The sequence below is a fragment of the Heptranchias perlo genome, chromosome 5 (assembly GCF_035084215.1).
Source record: "Heptranchias perlo isolate sHepPer1 chromosome 5, sHepPer1.hap1, whole genome shotgun sequence".
Taxonomy (NCBI): domain Eukaryota; kingdom Metazoa; phylum Chordata; class Chondrichthyes; order Hexanchiformes; family Hexanchidae; genus Heptranchias; species Heptranchias perlo.
In genome coordinates, this window is record NC_090329.1 from 39,979,995 (window position 1) to 40,001,950 (window position 21,956).

General features: G+C 45.9%; 1 long non-coding RNA gene across 3 annotated transcripts in view; it reads left to right on the top strand.

Moving 5' to 3' along the window:
- Nucleotides 1–21,956, top strand: part of LOC137321709 (uncharacterized) — a 54,882-nt gene that overhangs the window by 10,547 nt on the left and 22,379 nt on the right. The gene's annotated exons all lie outside the window — the stretch shown is intronic.

Consider the following 21,956-nt stretch of genomic DNA (forward strand, 5'->3'; position numbering starts at 1 on the left):
ATTGGATGCTTCACTCCATAGATTATATTTAAAGACTAGACTGTTAAATTCCAACTTTAGTTAATGACAATAAAATAACAGCACCCCTGTTCTAGCTGGAGATTAGAATGAGGCCAATGAGTTAAGAATGTCACATTTCAGCAGTTTATATACTGCAACTTCACTTAAATAAAACCATTAAAATATTTCCTATTACTGACCTTATTTCATTCCATGGATGGAACTTCCAACTTTGGGGCGGGCGTAAAATGGGTGGTAGCTAGTTGGCCACCGGTAATATACACCCCGCCTAATTTTCCTTTCAATTGACTTCACCGGTAAGGGAAATTGTGCTGGGCATATAATGGGCAGCCAATATTTTTTTTTTCTAACTAAACATCTCTTGATGTTTTTCACAGACAAATTAAAAATAAATATATCTCTCTCTTTCTCAAACTTTCTCTCTGCTTCTTTCCCATGCTGTATTTCCTTTCCACCTCCCTATCTGTTTACTCAGTTTGTATCTTTCACCTTTTTTAAAGACTTGGCTACATTCCATTTCTAACCTGGGCCAATTGTCTTCCTGTTGCAGTGAATTCCAAATCATAGCCCCAAATAGTACTGGGACACATAGGAACATAGGAACAGGAGTAGGCCATTCAGCCCCTCGTGCCTGCTCCGCCATTTGATAAGATCATGGCTGATCTGTGAACTAACTCCATATACCTGCCTTTGGCCCATATCCCTTAATACCTTTGGTTGCCAAAAAGCTATCTTTTACACCATTTAGGAGGAAGCAGAGACCAAAGCATGGGCCTGTGAAAGAGAGCAGCGCATGAGAAGGAGTGGGAAGTCTGGGACTGGAGCTAGGGCTGGTCAAGAGGAGAGGCCAACAATAAGCTGCTCCTTTGTAGCCATGTTAAGCATGTAGCTGAGGGCAGAAGGACAGAAAACTTGTGTTTGAGACCAGCAGCTGAGTGCAACTATCCTATGAGGAAAAGAAAACAAGAGCTTGAAGACCCAGGACTGGCTGGAATAGCTTTAGATAGCAACCAACATGAACTGAACCTCACATTTGATTGGTCCCTGCTAACCACATGACCGATAATGAATTAATGGTCATGTGATTTGTATACATCAATCATCAGAAAATGGACAGACAAAAGAGTAATTTTCTAAAAATTTATACAAGTGGATGTCCTGTGGCTTTCCCCTCAGCAGTACAGGTGATATGCTATTTTATAATGATGAGAATATTGTACAATGTATTGTTTTTCAGCCACCCAAATCATTATTAGCCAGTTGCAAGCTATGTTTACGTTGCCCTGTCTCTTTAAGATCATAAAGTTTAATTCTTAAAAGAAAGCAGCCTGAGGTCAATAAGAGTTTAATTGTTGAGGGAATGATTGTAATATTCTTGTAAAATTTCGGCAGCATATTAAAAAAAGAAGGAAATTACTGTCTTTTCGTTTGTTCTATACTTTTGGTGTTGAAATGTGACAGACTTACAGCTGTTATATAAGGTAAGTGGATAAATACATAAAATCTGTTATACTGAAGCCTCACCAGTGGATAAATCCTAACTCAGAACACCGAGACCTGTTTGTATCAGCAACAATAGATTTATGCAAATAAATGGAAACAAATAAATCGGGGTGGATACGGAGGGGCGGATTGAAGTCCTGCCCCACTGGAACTCTGCCCGAAGAAGGGGATTTCCCCCCCCATAAAGTGGAGATTATGATATTAAGCAGGGCAGATCTCCAATTTGTCACCTGTCGCTATCTTTCATATCCTCCAAAACCGCCTTTAACAGCACACCTTAAAAAACTCACGCTCCATTCACTCCAATAACTGCCCTATTTCTAACCCTCTTTCTTTCCAAAGTCATGTTTTACAACTTCCTTCTCACCTATAACACTGAGACTGCCCTGGCTAAAGTTACAAACAGCATCCTGTGTGATTATGTCCAAGGCTCCTTATCCTTCTGTGACAGCATCAACCCTGCCGTCTTCCTTCAATTTGTGTGAAACACTTTGAAATGTTTCGCACATTTGAACCTGTCCTATATAAACGTAAGTCTTTCATTTTTTTTCTTTCATCATTACATGCTACTCCTCAGCAACATTATCCAAAAGCAAGGAGTCCGCTTCCACATGTACGTTTATCTTACCATCACCACCTTTTATTCCAAAACATTTGCTACTTTTTCCACCGGTTTGTTTAACATTAAGCTCTGGATGGATCGTAACTTCCTCCAACTTAATGTTGGTAAAATCAAAGCCAACCTTCTTGACTCCTGGCCCCATCTTCATGCCTAGGACTCCCATTGACTTCAAGCTTAACCTGGGGGTGCAAAGCCTTGACATTCTGCTTGGACCTAAACTTGGCTTCCTTCTCTACACCTGATCTGTCACTAAGACTGTTTCTTGCATCCCCACCTGTTCTTCCACTGCCAAGATCCTAGCCCCTGCCTTCATCACCTTAAGGCTTGATTTCCCAAATGCTTTCTTTGCCATCCTTTCTTTCTCAATGCCCTGCATACAGATGGTAGACTAAACTTCCAGTATAAGTTTTGTGATACGGATCCAGGTTCAGTATCATTTGGAGAATTAGTGAAGTATCGCATCTCATTATTTTGTATGTGAACATAAGAACATAAGAAATAGGAGCAGGGGTAGGCCATCCGGCCCCTCGAGCCTGCTCCGCCATTCAACAAGATCATGGCTGATCTTCTACCTCAACGCCATTTTCCTGCACCATCCCCATATTCCTTGATGCCTTTAATATCTAGAAATCTATCGATCTATGTTTTGAATGTACTCAATGACTGAGCCTCCACAACCCTCTGGGGTACAGAATTCCAAAGATTCACCACCCTCTGAGTGAAGAAATTTCTCCTCATCTCAGTCCTAAATGGCCTACTCCTTATTCTGAGACTGTGACCCCTGGTTCTAGACTCCCCAGCCAGGGGAAACATCCTCCTGCATCTACCCTGTCGAGCCCTGTAAGAATTTTGTATGTTTCAATGAGATCACCTCTCATTCTTCTAAACTCTAGAGAATACAGGCCTAGTCTACTCAATCTCTCCTCATACGACAATCCCGCCATCCCAGGAATCAGTCTGGTGAACCTTCGTTGCACTCCCTCTATGGCAAGTATATCCTTTCTTAGGTAAGGAGACCAAAATTGTACACAATACTCCAGGTGTGGTCTCACCAAGGCCCTATATAATTGCAGTCAGACATCTTTACTCTTGTACTCAAATCCTCTTGCAGTAAAGGCTAAAATACCATTTGCCTTCCTAATTGCTTGCTGCACCTGCATGTTAGCTTTCAGTGACTCATGTACAAGGACACCCAGTTCCCTTTGAACATCAACATTTCCCAATCTCTCACCATTTAAAAAATACTCTGCATTTCTGTTTTTCTTACCATAGTGGATAACTTCACATTTTTCCACATGATATTCCATCTGCCATGTTCTTGCCCACTTACTTAACCGGTCTATAGCCCCTTGAAGCCTCTTTGCATCCTCTTCACAACTCACATTCCCACCTAGTTTTGTGTCATCAGCAAACTTGGAAATATTACATTTGTTCCCCTCATCCAAATCATTGATCTATATTGTGAATAGCTGGGGCCCAAGCACCGATCCCTGCGGTACCCCACTAGTCACAGTCTGCCAACCTGAAAAAGACCCATTTATTCCTACTCTCTGTTTTCTGTCAGTTAACCAATTCTCAATTCATGCCAGTATATTAACCCCAGTTCCATATGCTTTAACTTTGTTCACCAACTTCCTGAGTGGGACCTTATTGAAAGCCTTCTGAAAATCCAAATACACCACATCCACTGGTTCCCCCTTACCTATTCTACTAGTTACATCCTCAAAGAACTCCAATAGGTTTGTCAAACATGATTTCCCTTTCATAAATCACTGCTGACTCTGCCAAATCCTATTATTATTTTCTAAATGTCCTGTTATCATATCCTTTATAACAGACTCCAGCATTTTCCCTACTACTGATGTCAGGCTAACAGGCCCGTAGTTCCCAGGGGATGCAAGTTCTGTAACTGAATGAAATCTACTGTGTGATTCTTTTCCCACCATTCAGCTTCTTGCTTCTTTAGTAAACCTGATTTGTAGGTTAGAACCTAAGTCACCATGGTCTGATAAAGTGACCATTCTTTGGTGTCTGAAGTCTAGGAGAACGTGAGATGGCTTGTGTGATTTCCATTTAGCAAATCAGAGTAACAAGGGAGATCTGTTTGACCTCTGGGCTACACTACGTTACCATATAATGCATGTATAAAGTTGCACTTTGGTTTATAGGGAGAAATGGTTCACTGACAGGGCTAGGTTTGCCAACTCTGGTTGGAGGCATTCCTGGAGGTTTGATCACATGACATTCTGACCACATGACATCTGACCATGTGATGCCAGATCACATAACATCAGATCATATGGCTTTACAAATATTATTGCATTTAACTTATAAAGGTTGGGTCCTCTGTAGTTGAGTATTTTTGCTCGTGGTTTCACGTAAGCAGCTGTTGTGCGACAAGTTCCAAGAACCTCCTGTGAGCAGGCTTAGAGGGGAAACGGAGGGTGAGGAAGAGGGGAAACGGAGGGTGAGGAAGAGGGGAAACGCAGGGTGAGGAAGAGGGGAAACGCAGGGTGGGGAAGAGGGGAAACGGAGGGTGAGGAAGAGGGGAAAAGCAGGGTGGGGAAGAGGGGAAACGCAGGGTGAGGAAGAGGGGAAACGGAGGGTGAGGAAGAGGGGAAACGGAGGGTGAGGAAGAGGGGAAACGGAGGGTGGGGAAGAGAGGAAACGCAGGGTGAGGAAGAGGGGAAACGGAGGGTGGGGAAGAGGGGAAACGCAGGGTGAGGAAGAGGGGAAACGGAGGGTGAGGAAGAGGGGAAACGCAGGGTGAGGAAGAGGGGAAACGCAGGGTGGGGAAGAGGGGAAACGGAGGGTGAGGAAGAGGGGAAACGCAGGGTGGGGAAGAGGGGAAACGGAGGGTGAGGAAGAGGGGAAATGCAGGGTGAGGAAGAGGGGAAACGCAGGGTGGGGAAGAGGGGAAACGGAGGGTGAGGAAGAGGGGAAACGCAGGGTGAGGAAGAGGGGAAACGCAGGGTGGGGAAGAGGGGAAACGCAGGGTGGGGAAGAGGGGAAACGGAGGGTGAGGAAGAGGGGAAACGGAGGGTGAGGAAGAGGGGAAACGGAGGGTGGGGAAGAGGGGAAACGGAGAGTGAGGAAGAGGGGAAATGCAGGGTGAGGAAGAGGGGAAATGCAGGGTGGGGAAGAGGGGAAACTGAGGGTGAGGAAGAGGGGAAATGCAGGGTGAGGAAGAGGGGAAACGCAGGGTGGGGAAGAGGGGAAACTGAGGAATTCCCCCATTTCAGAGACCCCCATTTCAGAGACCCCCATTTCAGACAACCTCCCATTTCAGAGACTCCCCCATCGCCTAGACTCCCTGATTGCCAAGACACTCTGATTGTCGAGATTCCCCGAATGCCCAGATTCCCTGAATGCCCAGATTCCTGATTGCCGAGACTCCCCGATTGCCGGAACTCCCCGAATGCCGACACCCCCCCATTCCCGACTCTCCAGCCCCCTCCCAACTGCACTCCATGCGATCGCAGCTCTGCATGTGACGTCATCGAGCCGGAGGCTTCTCCAACAGCAGCCAGTGATGTTGTGGAGTGGGGGTGGTGGGGGGGGCACTGCAGCGGGAAATTAAAATCGCAGATCTCCCAGGCTGCTGGAGACAGCCTCAGAGGAGGAACCCCACTTTCCGGCAAACTCCCGGTAATTCTGGGAGGGTTGTGAACCCTGGACAGGAGGGATCCTTATTGGTGAGCACAAGAGAAAATAGTTGGTGAAAGGCAAAACATCTACGTAAACACATCATGGTAATGTAAGTTATTGTTCTGCTGCATTGTTCTTGCCATTTTCTTCATTTAATGGCTGACAATAATCCTTCATGCCACTTCCAATGATTCCCACAAAGTACTTACACAATGGATTCTGGGAATTGCACTCTTTCATATTGAGTTTAGCAGTGTCTTTCAAGTCTGTCGGAAATAAGTAAGTCATTGTACACTGCAAATTCAAACATGGTAGTAACAAAAAGCTCTCTTTCCTTCCCTGCCCACCCTCACCCATCCCAACGTAACTCATTGTGTGATGGGGTACTGAGCCATCAACCAGGATGGTATCAGGCATGATCCTCGGTCTGTGCTGAGCAAACTGGCCTAGTGTTGGAACGAGTACAATTTGCTGCTTGTTTTCCTCAGCTAGGGAGAAGGGAAAAAATGATTGGCCACGGTTCTTGTTCCCGATCTCTATCTATTCTCTGTTGTTGGAAACTTCTAATGGGAGACACTGGATAGCGATCAGGTGGTAGCAAGTGGTTCAGCTGTAATAGTCCCCACAGTTAAATAGCAAACTAACATTCACTAGCACGGTTTGCACATGAACGACCACTTGGGCATGAACTGGAGGGCCACAGGCACCCATGGAATCATACTTCATTGAGTCACGAGCTTCAGGAGAAGACAAGACATAGGAGAAAATTAAAGGAATGTTTACATTGGGGTGAAGAGTGGGGTGGGGGGGCGGGGGGTGTGGGGAACATGTTAGCAAATCTTTGAAAACTTTACCAGACTACACAAGGTCTGGACTTTTGGTGTTCGGATTAATATGTGCTGCTTCCTGACAGCAGTTCAAGGATAATTAAACTTTGCATATAGTTGCAGACAAACATTAGATTTGGTCAGGAGTTAACAATCAGGTCATTTTAACCTGGAATATAACTTGTGGGAGGGAATTTCTCAGTAAGTGGAGTTGAGCACATGACCAATTGTATTTGTTAGTCTTGGTAAGAACAAACTACTTATTTCCATGACATAATCGCAATGTTAAGTATTTATCTCAGGGCGCTGGAATGCAAAGGGGAGGAAGTTTTGCTTTGGTTAGACCCCATCTGGAGTACTGTGTTCAGTTTTTGGCACTACTTCTCAGGAAGGGTGTATTGGCCTTGGAGGGGGTGCAGCGCAGATTCACCAAGATGATCAAGGTAGATAAATCTCCGGGACCTGATGAAATGTATCCCAGGACGTTATGGGAGGTTAGAGAGGAAATTGCGGGTCCCCTAGCAGAGATATTTGAATCATCGACAGCTACAGGTGAGGTGCCTGAAGATTGGAGGGTAGCAAATGTTGTGCCTTTGTTTAAGAAGGGCGACAGGGAAAAGCCTGGGAACTACAGACCGGTGAGCCTGACATCTGTAGTGGGTAAGTTGTTAGAGGGTATTCTGAGAGACAGGATCTACAGGCATTTGGAGAGGCAGGGACAGATTAGGAACAGTCAGCATGGTTTTGTGAGAGGAAAATCATGTCTCACGAATTTGATTGAGTTTTTTGAAGGGGTAACCAAGAAGATAGATGAGGGCTGTGCAGTAGACGTGGTCTACATGGACTTTAGCAAAGCCTTTGACAAGGTACCGCATGGTAGGTTGTTACATAAGGTTAAATCTCACGGGATCCAAGGTGAGGTAGCCAATTGGATACAAAATTGGATTGACGACAGAAGACAGAGGGTGGTTGTAGAGGGTTGTTTTTCAAACTGGAGGTCTGTGCCTCAGGGATTGGTGCTGGGTCCGCTGTTATTTGTTATTTATATTAATGATTTGGATGAGAATTTAGGAGGCATGGTTAGTAAGTTTGCAGATGACACCAAGATTGGTGGCATTGTGGACAGTGAAGAAGGTTATCTAGGATTGCAACGGGATCTTGATAAATTGGGCCAGTGGGCCGATGAATGGCAGATGGAGTTTAATTTAGATAAATGTGAGGTGATGCATTTTGGTAGATCAAATCGGGCCAGGACCTACTCCGTTAATGGTAGGGCGTTGGGGAGAGTTATAGAACAAAGAGATCTAGGAGTACAGGTTCATAGCTCCTTGAAAGTGGAGTCACAGGTGGATAGGGTGGTGAAGAAGGCATTCAGCATGCTTGGTTTCATTGGTCAGAACATTGAATACAGGAGTTGGGATGTCTTGTTGAAGCTGTACAGGACATTAGTAAGGCCACACTTGGAATACTGTGTACAGTTCTGGTCACCCTATTATAGAAAGGATATTATTAAACTAGAAATAGTGCAGAAAAGATTTACTAGGATGCTACCGGGACTTGATGGTTTGACTTATAGGGAGAGGTTGGATAGACTGAGACTTTTTTCCCTGGAGAGTAGGAGGTTTAGGGGTGATCTTATAGAAGTCTATAAAATAATGAGGGGCATCGATAAGGTAGATAGTCAAAATCTTTTCCCAAAGGTAGGGGAGTCTATAACGAGGGGGCATAGATTTAAGGTGAGAGGGGAGAGATACAAAAGGGTCCAGAGGGGCAATTTTTTCACTCAAAGGGTGGTGAGTGTCTGGAACGAGCTGCCAGAGGCAGTAGTAGAGGCGGGTACAATTTTGTCTTTTAAAAAGCATTTGGACAGTTACATGGGTAAGATGGGTATAGAGGGATATGGGCCAAGTGCAGGCAATTGGGACTAGCTTAGTGGTATAAACTGGGCGACATGGACATGTTGGGCCGAAGGGCCTGTTTCCATGTTGTAAACTTCTATGATTCTATGATTCTATGATAAGGGGCCATAAACAAGTTGCATAAATGTGGCTTATATTCCCTTGAGTATAGTAGATTGAGGGGTGATCTGATCGAGGTGTTTAAAATGATAAAAGGATTTGATAGGGTAGATACAGAGAAACTATTACCTCTGATGGGGGAATCAAGAACAAGGGGACAAAATCTTAGAATTAACATTCGAGCCAGACAAGTGCCAGGCAATGACCATCTCCAACAAAAGAGAGCCTAACCACCTCCTCTTGACATTCAATGGCATTACCATCGCCGTAGCCCCCGCCATCGACATCCTGGGGGTCACCATTGACCAGAAATTTAACTGGACCAGCCACATAAATTCTGTGGCTACAAGAGCAGGTCAGAGGCTGGGTATTCTGCGGTGAGTGACTCACCTCCTGACTCCCCAAAGCCTCTCCACCATCTACAAGGCACAAGTCAGGAGTGTGATGGAATACTCTTCACTTGCCTGGATGAGTGCAGCTCCAACAACACTCAAGAAGCTCGACACCATCCAGGACAAAGCAGCCCACTTGATTGGCACCCCATCCACCACCCTAAACATTCACTCCCTGCATCACCGGCGCACTATGGCTGCAGTGTGTACCATCCATAGGATGCACTGCAGTAACTCGCCAAGGCTTCTTCGACAGCACCTCCCAAACCCACGACCTCTACCACCTAGAAGGACAAGGGCAGCAGGCACACGGGAACAACACCACCTGCACGTTCCCCTCCAAGTCACACTGCCCCAACTTGGAAATATTTCGCCGTTCCTTCATCGTCGCTGGGTCAAAATCCTGGAACTCCCTTCCTAACAGCACTGTGGGAGAACCTTCACCACACGGACTGCAACGGTTCAAGAAGGCGGCTCACCACCACCTTCTCAAGAGCAATTAGGGATGGCCAATTAATGCTGGCCTTGCGAGCGATGCCCACATCTTATGAACGAATAAAAAAAAATTAGAGCTAGGCCTTTCAGGAGTGAAATCAAGAAGCACTTTTCACACAAAGAAACTGGAACTCTTGCCCCCAAAAGGCTGGGGATGCTGGGATAATTAGAGCTTTCAAGACCTGAGATAGGTGAATTTTTGTTAGGTAAGGATAACAAGAGATACAGAGTAAAGGCAGGTAAATGGAGTTGGGGTACAGATCAGCCATGATCTAATTGAATGGTGGAAAAGGCTCAAGGGACTGAATGACCTACTGCTGTTCCGAATGTTCCTATGTTCCTAAATATGTGTTCAACTTTGATGCCTTATTAAACTGTTAAAAGAAAAACAACCAAAACTTCGTGGCAGAGAGTATATGTAATTTTCATATGCAAACTAATTCTGGGGCTACAACTTAAAAGGCTCATCAGCTATTAGCATTATGTTAGTGCAGCCACAAGTGCTGCATTTAAACCAGTTTGACCAATATCCTGTTAAGAACATTAGAAATAGGAGCAGGAGTAGGCCTTATGGCCCCTCGAGCCTGTTCCGCCATTCAATAAGATCGTGGCTGATCTTTGACCTCAACTCCACTTTCCCGCCCTATCCCCATTCCCCCTGATTCTCTTAGTATCCAAAAAGTGTTTACATTGCCAGTTTCCTACCTGGCTCAAACTCTGATTCTCATGCCAAGGAGAGAACCTGCACAAAGCTCCTCTCCCAGCGGTTACATTTTGAATGTTTGGAAATTGTGATCACTAGCATCTGCATGGTTTAAATATTTAAATTAACTCCAGGTAGGAGTCCCTCGGGCTCCTTTTAATCATCGTTCAACACCACACTAGAGTCATACTCCATGTAGTATTGAACCCATGCGGTGAAAGGCAATGATCGCTGCGCCAGAAGAAGTAGACCCTGGGCCCGACCGATATTGGGCCTCATTTTAATAACCGGTGAGCTGCAGACGCTTACCACACATCCCCAGGCAGCTCAACGGCAAAGCACAAATGAATGTCGGGTCGCTGTGACGTCGGCAGCAGCCCCCAGGTAAGTCTTGGGAGGGGAGGGGAAGTGATCAGGAGGGGGCCGAGCGCGGGCCAGCAGCAGCCCTTGGGAGTGGTGTGGCGCTGGGAGGAGCACTCCAGCTCATTAAGGCAAGTACCTTTTTGGTGGTGGCGGCCTCCAGCGGTCCCTTTAAGGGCATACAGAGCAACGCCTGCTCTGCTCAGGGCAAACGAATTTCCGGGCTGGATCCTAAAACAGGTGTTTGGCCCCTCATTAACATGTACAAGGGGTCTAACACCTGTTTCGGGCGGCCGTCAGGTTAGCCTGAAAAATTGCCAGACCAACTATGTTTTCCAGGGCTCTCTGGACCCCGCGAAATTGGTTCTTTTTGCCCTCCTTTTCCACCTGGAAAACAGGCGCAATGAAGTCCAATTTGCCCCCAATAACCTTCAAGGAGTCTCTTCAGAATCAGGTGAGCTTTGCTTTATAACTGTTGGTGAGAAGTGGAAACCGCTTTGTAGCAAAGCCAAAGTTATAGTGGAAATGCACCAAAAATAGCAATGGTGAAATTAAGCTCTGAATCTTATGCATGTTTCAAAATTATATTCATTCAAATTCAATTACAGCAAATTATCTTTGGTTAAAGTAAGCTTGAACTAATACTGATTGAGCACTTCATCAAAAACTTGTGATCTGGAGACGGATGGCCTTACTGTAACTCAGCCTGGAGTTATCGGTCTCTCCATTTCGTTAATTAGCCAGGAGCATTTTGTTACATGGCCACTGACTATCGCACAAAAGAAGTACCCCTAAGATTTCATCACAAAAGGGCCCTGTTGCAATCCATTTTTGATAGACAAATGCTGCATGCACTCGTATCAAATATGATTCAAAACCTTTTTAAATGTTCACAATAGATCATGAAAATGTGATTGTGTTTTTGAATTGAATATGAATTGAAATCTGAAAAGACACATCTCCACTTGTTGATGCACAGGATTATATACTTGCCAAAATATAATTAGTGTAGTACCAACATAGTGCTTAGACAAAGGGCTCCAACTGAAGGTTATTTCTGGTCATACACTGAAGCACTGCAAAATTGCTTATGTGGCAGCATGAAGCCTGGATGGAATCCTTCCAAAAGTTATTCTCTTCAGGCTCACATAATTATACATACATATAAATATAAACACACACAAGAGACTAGAACATTTTCATCACATAGGACATCAAATGAGCTTTTACATCAGTACACTAATGTGAAAACTAATCGGAGAACAAAACATTCTTTCAATGTGACGAATTACATTTCAAATGTTTAAGAGGGTTTGGACTGAAAGATGAATAATAAGAAATGTGTTGATATAGCAACTGATCTCCAACTATTTATGATCGAAAGAACCTGTGACAGCTGGCCAGACACTGTGGCCCTGAAAGTCCACGCCATTTTCAGGGGCAGAAAATCAGGCCAACTCACTCGTGTGGTCGGCAGATCGGGGGTGGGGAGCTGTTTTAAGCCAGTTTTCTTCCCAAAATCGAAGCGTCCAAATGTGTAAGTGCGATTTGGCCCTTCCAGCGATCTGCCCACTGAGTCCCCATGCACCTAATTTAAATATATTTAAATGAAAGGCAGTGATGCTGCAGCTCCAAATTTCCTGTATTTAAGCTTGTAATGCACAAGGAGTAAGTTAGAATGGGAAATATAAGGCGCACCTGTTGCCAGAATCAGCCGAGGCTGGTGGAAGTGAGGATTCTCTACACACCCTCATGCTGTTACCTATGGAGTCCCCCAAGGATCTATCGTTGCTCCTGTTCTGTTCTTCAATTGCATGATGCCCCTCAGCGACATTATCCGAAGGTATGGCATCAGGTTGTACATATACACTGACGACACCCGGCTCTACCTCTCCACCACCTCTCTCAAACCCTCCCCTGCCTCTGTGTTGTCAAGCAGCTGAGTCACAATTTCCTCCAGTTAAACATTGGGAAGACCAAAGCCATCATCTTCAGCCCCCGTCCAAACTCTGTACTCGTGCTACCGATTCTATCCCCTTCCCTAGCTACCATCTCAGTTTTTGACTATTCGCAAATTCGGCTTCCTATTTGACTCCAGCTCATCCAAAATTGCTGCTCATGTTCTAACCCGTACCATCTCACGCACCCATAACCCTCGTGCGTGCTGATCCACCTAGACTCCCCGTTCCACAATGCCTCCAATTTAAAATTCCTTGGGCTATAAATTCGTTGGCGCCCAGTTTCGGGCGCGGAGGCGGCAATGCGGCTGCAACACGTGCACAAATCAGGAGGCCTGAGGCCGGCCCAAAGTTGGGCCTTGAGTCTCATCTAAATAACCTGGGCGAGTTGCCAGTGCTTGCCGCGCCTCCACAGGCAGCTCGCCCTTGTGCAGAAACGAATTTCAGGCCTCCTGCCGCGTTGGCAGTGGCCCTTAGGCAAGTGCTAGGGGGAGGTCGGCAGGAGGGTGCTGAACGTGACCAGCAGTGGATACCAGGAGTGTTGTGGAGTCGGGAAGAGCACTCTACTCCTCCTGGCTCAACATGAATTAAAAAAAAAGAAAACTCATCTTTTCAGTGGCAGACGATTCTTTGCCCGCATCCTCGCCAGGAACATCTGGCGCCTGCTCCACTCAGGGCAGCCCAATTTCTCAGAAGGGTTCTAAAACAAGCATTAGGCCTCTCGTTAACATATGCAAGGAGCCTAATGCCTGTTTTAGGCTGCCGACCCAGACATCTGAAAATTGTCCAAGGCCAAAATGGTGTTGGATGTTTTTCAGGCGTACTTGAGGCGTTGGGCATAGCACTGCAAAATTGGGTACACTGATGACCAATTTCTACCCCCTCACGTTCTTAATCCCTTAAAGGCCTCGCTATTCCATATCTCTATAACCTCCTCCAGCCCCACAACTCTCTGAGAGCTCTGCGTTTCTCCATCTCTGGCCTTTTGTGTATCACTTCAACCCATCATTAGCAGAAATGCCTTCCAAAGTCTAGGCCCTAAGTTCCAGAATTTCCTTACTAAACCTCTCCTTCGCTCTCTCCTCCTTTATGGGCCTCCTTAAAACCTACTTCTTTGATCAAGCTTTTAGTTACCCCTTCTACACGCTAATGATGTGGTGTTTTGAGGGAGAAGGCTGGATGCCTGGGGTATGCTATTCTTTGGAACTCTCTCCCTAAACCCCTCCTCCTCAGCACACTTCTCTCCATCTTTAAAAACCTCATCAAAATCCATCTCTTTGACCTAGACTTTGGTTACCAGCAGCCCCCCCCCCCAACCCCCGCAATCTTTTCTTTCCCAGTTCCATGTCTTGTTTCATTGGGCTCAATTTTAAAATGAAAGTCCGAGTGCATTGGGGGCTGGGGGCAAAGATAAAGTTTTTTTGGAGCTGAAGAAGCCGGCAATTTAAAGTGCTTGAAATGTTCATGAATGTAATTAATTATGCTGGCAAGTGATTTCAACGCTGCCTCAACGTGTTTCCCGTGCTGTGTGAAACACGCGATGGGAAATGAGTCGTGTTTCAGCCGGCAGCTATTTGGACATTTAAATCCCTGTTTGACAGATGGGGATAAAAGGTCTGTTATTGCAGCAGGCACTCAGTTCTCTCAGACAAACTTTTGGCTGGGAGATATTTGTGTTTAGACTGAAAATTCATGGTTTCCACGCAGAAACGCACTGTTTACACATATTTTCCAACTTTTTGGACCCCCTCAAACTGACACCATCAGGATGGGGGGGCGTGATGGCTGCATTCACCAGTACATCTGAGGACGAGGAACATCACCATCCTCGCCAGGCACGGCGTGCACTTCCGCCACGTGGAGCTCCACAACACAGTGCTGCGCCACAGGCACCTGCACAAGAGCACGGAGGGCAACAACAGAGGGACCGACGTTGCAGGAGGCACTACCCTTGTCAGAGGGTCTACGGACCGAGGCTCAGCTTCCTGGACCTCTCTGAGGAGCAGTGCATACAGAGGCTGAGAGTGAGTCGCCAGGTGGTCACAGACATCTGCAGCCTCCTTCATGCCAAGCTGCTTATGGCTGGGCCGAGCGGCATCTCATTACCCGTCGCAGTTAAAGTGATCACTGCGCTCAACTTCTTTGCCTCTGGATCATTCCAGGGTGCCACCGGTGACATCGCCGGGGGTCTCTCAGTCATCTGCACACAAGTGCATAAGGCAGGTCACCGATGGCTTGTTTCGCAGGGCCTCGCAGTACGTCAACTTCCCCATGGACGACCTCAGCCAGACGGAGAGGGCAGTGGGATTCCACTCTGTGGATGGCTTCCTACGTGTACAGGGTGCAATCGATTGCATGCATATAGCAATCTGAGCACCTCCTTACAAGCCAGGATTGTTCATCAACAGAAAGGGCTATCACTCCATCAACGCTCAGCTCGTTTGTGACCACCGCAAGAGATTTCTTCACGTGTGCACCAGATTCCCTGGCAGCTGCCACGATTCGTTCATTCTGAGTGAATCCAACATCCCGGGCCTCTTCGACGTACTGAACACCCTTAAGGGCTGACTCCTCGGGACAAGGGATACCCCCTGCACACATGGCTCATGACACCTCTGAGGAACCCCATGAGCGAGCAACAGCTTTGATACAACAGCCACATCACCACCAGGTCTATAATTGAACATGCGATAGGGCTGCTGAAAATGCAATTTCGGTGCCTCGATCATTCTGGGGGAGCGCTTCAATATGCACCAGCGAGAGTGGGTCGTATTATAGTAGGGTGTTGTGTCCTGCACAACATGGCGCAATAGAGAGGGGTACCGGTTGAGAAGGCCCCATCACCTCATCCACCATCCACATCTTCCATCACATTGAGGAGGAGCAGGAGGAGGAGGAGGAGGAGGAGGACGAACCCATGGGCAGAGCAGCGGCTCACCTGGCTACTCGTGAGGCCAGGGAGTCACTCATATGTGAACAGTTCTCATAAGATCAGAAAGTGAGAAGAGTCCAGTCCTCACAGCACCTGGAAAGACCAGCACCAACACCAGCCCACCCCCCCACCCACCGCACCCCCCGCACAAAACAGTCCTGCAGCTACACATACACCCACTGTAAAGTGACCCAATGAGCGGCATCAAGTGTCGCCGTTTATGGTGAGGCACATGAAAGGGCGCTATTACAAAAGCCAGTCAAGAAATGGCAAGACATGGCAGTAGGGGTGAGAATGATAACATTTAATGTGACTTTAATATAAACCAAATATAAATGAAAAACATGACCGTCTGTCAGACACCCTTGTGCATACCATTTGTGATCACAAATCCTTAGCCTTTCTCTTCCTACCGCTTCTACGTGGTGCATCCCCTGTGGCTGCAGCAGAGGTAGTGGCAGGTTGCTCATGTCCATGGTCGAACTGCTTAGATGCTTTGGACCTACGCCGTCTGGGTTTTGGAGCCCGTGAGGGTCCCTCCAAAGACTGCTCCACCTGCAACTGTGCAGGGGCAGACTCGGCCACCTGGAGAGGAGGCAGCATTGTGGGTACTGATTAAGAGGAGGGCAATGGGTGAGACGTGGGAGCGCTTTGAATGGCGTCCCCACTTCCATGGCCCCTTTGGTTATCATCCCTCTCCTGGGCCAGGCTGGACAACAGTTTGGAGGACATGTGTGAAGCTTTGTAAGGTCACTTCCAACGTATCTGTCAGCCTGTTTAAAGCGGCAGAATGTTGTTCACCCTGAGGCCACACGGCAATCGTCAGGGCCTGAATGGACTCATTTGTGAGCCGTGCTTGAAGTTCAATGGAGGCTAGCCTTCTCTCCATCGCAGACATTCCCACATTTACCTGAGACACTACCTCAGACATTTCCACAGTTACGTGCGACACTATCTCAGACAGTTGCTCATGTCCCTGCGACACTATCTCAGCGATTCCCTCCTGTACCTGTGCCACCATTCCACTAATGCAGGAGTTGGACTCCTCCATCCTCTGGGCTATTGTGGAGAGTGTGCGTGGCACCTGTTCCAGTACCTCGCAAATGTGCTGCTTCCCTCGATCATTCTCCTTTTAAAGGATGGCCCCCGGGGTTCAGCATCTGCATCCAGCTATGCAGAGCCTGGAGAGGAGACCGCCCACCGACGTGGACTCTCCACAGCTGCCCCTGCCACCAGTGTCTGCTAGTGCTCACTTGTGTGTGGTGACTCACTAAGTGCCAACTAACTGACTACTAGGACCCACCAAGGTGTGAGTATCTGTGCTGGTAGATGGCTTGCTAAGATGTGACAGTGCGCTCTCAGAGGTTTCCTCTGAGGAATCGCCCTCTGCCATCACTGCGGTCGTTGAAGGGCCTGTAAGAGAATAGAAAGCAATATTAAGCATCATCACAGATGTGTCATGTTGCGATGAGCATACTGAGGTGTTCAACATGCCAATCATTGTTAACATCAATTCATGTTGTGTGTGATGAATGTTAAAGTTGTGTCACCAGACGTTTGTTGGGTGCCAGTCTCAGTGTCCCCGATGGACAGGTACTCGAGGGTGCGGCTGTTCTCCGGGGCCTCCTCCTCCACGCCAGTGAGGACCGCTATTTGTTGTGGCCCCCCTCCAGTCATTGCCCTCTCGCATGCATTTTGCGCTCTCTTCTAGAAGAGGAGAAAGTACAGACCTGTGAGTGAGTGATGGTGAAGTGGCCAACCGATGAATGCATTGGTTTGGGTGAGGCTGACTGTGAAAGAGGTGCTTCAGAGGGTGAGTATGAGACAGAGCCATCACATTGGATGAGGATTGGGGTGCGCGGTAGTAGTGGGGTGACTAATGGGGAGGTGAGAATGTGCTCAGGAAGTGCAGGTAAGTTGAGGATGAACCTTAAGTGGATGTGAGGAGTGATGTGATGGAGTAGTCTTGGCAATGCAGAATGGGTGGCGGGGTGGGGGGGTGGTTGTGATGTGGAACACGGAATGCAGGAGAATCAGTAAGTGTACTCACTTTTGCTGACCTGGTTAGGTCATTGAAATGCTTCCTGCACGGGACCCTGCGGGATATGTTGCTCCTGCTCATTACCTCCTCTGCCACCTCGAGCCAGGCCTTGGTGGTAGAGGCAGGGCGCTTCCTCCTGTCGGCTGGGTAAAATAATTCCCTCCTCTTTCTCACCCCGGCCAGTAGCAGCTGAAGTGAGGCATTGCTGAATCTTGGAGCAGCCTTGCCCCTGTGCTGCTCCATTGGATTTTCTTGCTCTTTGCTCCAGCAAAATCCACTGGAGCAATGGCTCTTTAAATCCAGATGCTCCAGCTGACAGCCTGTCATGCGGGCGCGCAGTCTGCCCACTGTGCAGCTTTCGGACGGCAAACCCGGAAACAAGGTTAATGGTCACCAATTATGTCGCGATCGCACGGGGAAAGGTATGTTTTTATTATCCGGGTTTGCCACGTGCCCATTGAACCCCCCCCCCACCACGCTGCCATCCCGCCACCCTTTTAAAATTGAGCCCATTGTGTCTATTTCTGTAGAGCCTTGGGACTTTATGATAAAGATGAGAATAATGCAAGTTAATGTGATGTTGTTGCACCAACATTACACACAGTTAATTCTATAACTAACATTCCTGTCGGCTGCCCAAATACTGGACGTTATTTTAATATTTTTCATTGAACTACATAGAAATACATAGACAGACAGACATTGAAATCATACTGTTTACGGAGTTACAGAGACAGAACCAGTGCACAGGGACAGGGCCAGTGTTGGAGCAGAGTCAAACTTGATCTACAGGCTCACTAAGTAACTAGTCAGGATGGTATGATTAAGGGATGGTTCTTTAAAGTATTTATACGTGACTATTAAATTATGATTCACACCATACCCGATTTCAATGTCGTGTTTCTCTATAGACTGTACTGATTTCAGTCTCCTTTCTTGCTCTGCATTTATAAGTAATGTGCATGTATGTTTCAAACAATGAAGCACACTATGTACAAAAGATAATGTACTCAACTTGCAGTCAAAAGTTCTATTAGAGATAAAAGGAAAACCTACGAATGCTGGTCATACCCTCTCGAAGATGATTACTTAGATGTGTGTTGCCAGCATTTTCTGCCTTTGTACAGTCAGCATAATTCACTGTTTAGGCTCACACATAAAGAATGGTCACTTGCATAAGGTACTGAAAGGCTGATCCCACTCATGAAACTGTACCCCCAAATGAATCGGTAACTTCAGGAGAGGAGCAGAGGAAATTTTGGGGGAAAAGAATTAAAATGACTACAACACATGATTAATGTTAACATTCACATCACTTTCTTGTGGTGTTGATCTTTTACAAATGGACATCAACAATAATAAAAGAAAACAGATTAAGTGTTGTACCTGCGGAGGCTATTAATAAAGATGCTGTGTTGTCCATATTTAAATACAATAGGTTATGTTTTAGGTGTCCATTTGTAACACATCTTATTTTTATACAATGGAAATTTTTACAAGGTAAAATGAAAGAAAAAAGCTTTCCTGCCTTGGCCTTCCCATTTTAGGGCAGCCAAACAATGAATCTTCAGATTGAAATAACTTATTCAGCACAACTTTTTGCCCATTACTGGTTTCAACGGGTTTCAACAAATGAAAGACCAAGGGCTTTGAAAAGCCTTTGTATTCACCAGCAGTAAACACAGAGGGCTGCTTTCACCATTGCTTTGTCTGATGAAACTAGAAGAATTTAACACTGAAACATCTCAAAATCTGGAGTCTATCTGCATATACTGCTAGTATCTTTTCTCTTTTTTTCACCTTTAACAATTTTTTCCTTCCTTCCTCCTCTTCTCAAGACACTGAGTCATTGCTGCAGTGCATTTACGAACATATGAAAAAGACGGACAGAAAAAGACCAGCAACTAGGCAACATGACGCTCAATGTTCCCCACCCAGCAGCAGCCATTAAACCCCCTGGGAGAAGCAAAAGAAGTTTTAAAAACCCGAGGCCAATTCAGGGAGAAAAGAATTGTGGCAAATTCCTTTCTACCCCCGAAGACGATCAAAAACGAGTTCCAGGAGATTAGAGTGACCATGAGGTACATCACCCAACGTCCCACCTCCCTTTTGTACACAGCAATATCAGCCCCCTCCAGGAGCTTGGGAGTGGGGGGGGGAATATCTTTGAATGTTTGAAATGAATCCACACTCACTGCATGAGCCGGCAAATGGTTCCTTAGGTTAATCACCCTCTGCGGAAAGAAGAACCTCCTGACATCGAACCGCGTTCTATGTTTACATAACTTATACGCATGTCCCTTTTTTCTCCATAACTTACCTAACTCAAATAATCTATCTACATGAACACAGTTTAGTCCCTTAATCATTTTAAATACTTCAATCAGGTCACCCAGAAGACTGCTTTTCTAGAGTAAAAAGTTATTGTGATAGCTAAAGGTTTTTAAATAAGGTATTAATCTAATGGACCTTCTCTGAACCTCTTCCAAGACCTCAATATCTGGGGACCAGAACTAGACACAATATTCTAGGTGAGGCCTGACCAAGGTCTTGTACAAGGACACTACAGTGCTTTTTGTTTTATATTGGATTGTCCTAGCTATACATCCCAATACTCTATTTGTTTTTGCCATAGCCTCTCAGCACTGGTCGTGAACCTTTAGAGACTCATGCACTGTAACACGCAGATCTCTTTCCCACTCAACACACATTAATTCAGAACCCAGCACGATATTCACATGCTTGGTAGTATCCCTGCCCACGAGCATAGCACTACATTTGTCTCCATTAAATATCATCTGCCAGATCCTGACCCATTCCCCCATCACTTCTAGATCTGATTGTCATCTTTTTTTCTTCTCAATGGTTCTGACACTGGCCCAAATCTTCATGTCATCTGCTAACATGCAGACAGTAGCCCCAGTGCCATCATCCAGATCATTAAATTAGATCACGAAGAGTATCGGTCCTAACACCGATCCCTGCGCAATTCCACTAGTAACGTGTTAAACCACTACCATTAATGACAACCCTCTGTCTACGAGAATGCAACCAATTCCCCATCCAACCATGGATCCACCCTCCAATCCCACAGGACTCTATCTTATTTAGTAACCTGTGATGTGTCAAAAGCTTTTTGAAAATCCAAATATATAATCCAAAAACCTAGTAATCGCCTCAAAGAATTCAACCAGGTTGATATATCATGACCTTCTTTTCCAGAAGCCATGTTGTGAGTCACTAATAATCCTTCTCTGTCAACGTGGTCTTACAGACTACGTATCCCTAATTATCCCTTCTAACAACTTTCCTATAACTGCCTCAAGCTAATGGGTCTTTAATGTTCTGGTTCTGCCTTGTTGCCATTTTGGTACAACATGAGCCTCCCTCCAGTCCATAGGAATGATCCCACACTTTGTGAGCTATTATATAAGCAAAGGGCTCACTTAGCACAGATTCCATTTCTTTGAGCACGCACGGGTGAATGCCATTCTGACCAGCAACTCAATTTGATTTGAGACACCTTATTCTCTCCAGGATTAGATCTGCATCCACTTTAACATTTACAACATTAGTGTCCATGGGTGCTACTTGGCCTCTGGTGCCTCACCCAAGTGGCCATTATTTACTCATGATAGTGAATGTCTTGGCCCTAAGCTCTGGAATCCCTTCCCTAAACCTTTCCACCTCTCTCACCTCCTTTAAGATGCTCCTAAAACCTACCTCTGACCAAACTTTTGTTCACCCGTCCTAATATTTATTTTTTTGGCTCAGTCAATTTTTATCTGATTATGCTCCTGTGAAGCACCTTGGGACATTTTACTACTTCAAAGGCGCGATATAAATTTAAGTTGTTGTTAGCGGGCTATTTGACAATGGTAGCATCACAGTCCAGTCCAATCCAATCTTTGTCAGACATCCCCCCACATGCACTTCCACCAGGATCATTGTATAGTGATCAGAAGTGGGAACTCTGGACAATTTTCCCCTCAGTGACACAGAGGTGCTGAGGTCAAGGGTAGTGCTCCTGCCACCTGTCCTGACTGAGGTCAACCAAATCAGCACAGATTACGGATTAAAATTGGGATCTCTTCATTTGTATGGTTCAACTATTCACTGCCTTAACCAGTGAGCTACCGCTGAAGGCACTGCGAGCACATTTTCAACATCAAACCTCATCTCAAGTTATACATTTGGCTACATTAAATATATTCACGTCAGCTTAGAACAATAATTTTCACTTTTGCAATCGTAGTGATCTTTGTGATCTAACTCGGCTAAATTGGCAGAGTTTTAGCTTTTTAGACCTTGCTCTGAACATATTGTGCAAAATGATTGGGAACCGTTGTTCCATGACTGATACCAAGTATCGCCTACAATTCACGTAATTTTGCTACTTTGTCATAGTTGTATTTACATGCTGGGAGAGATGTTAT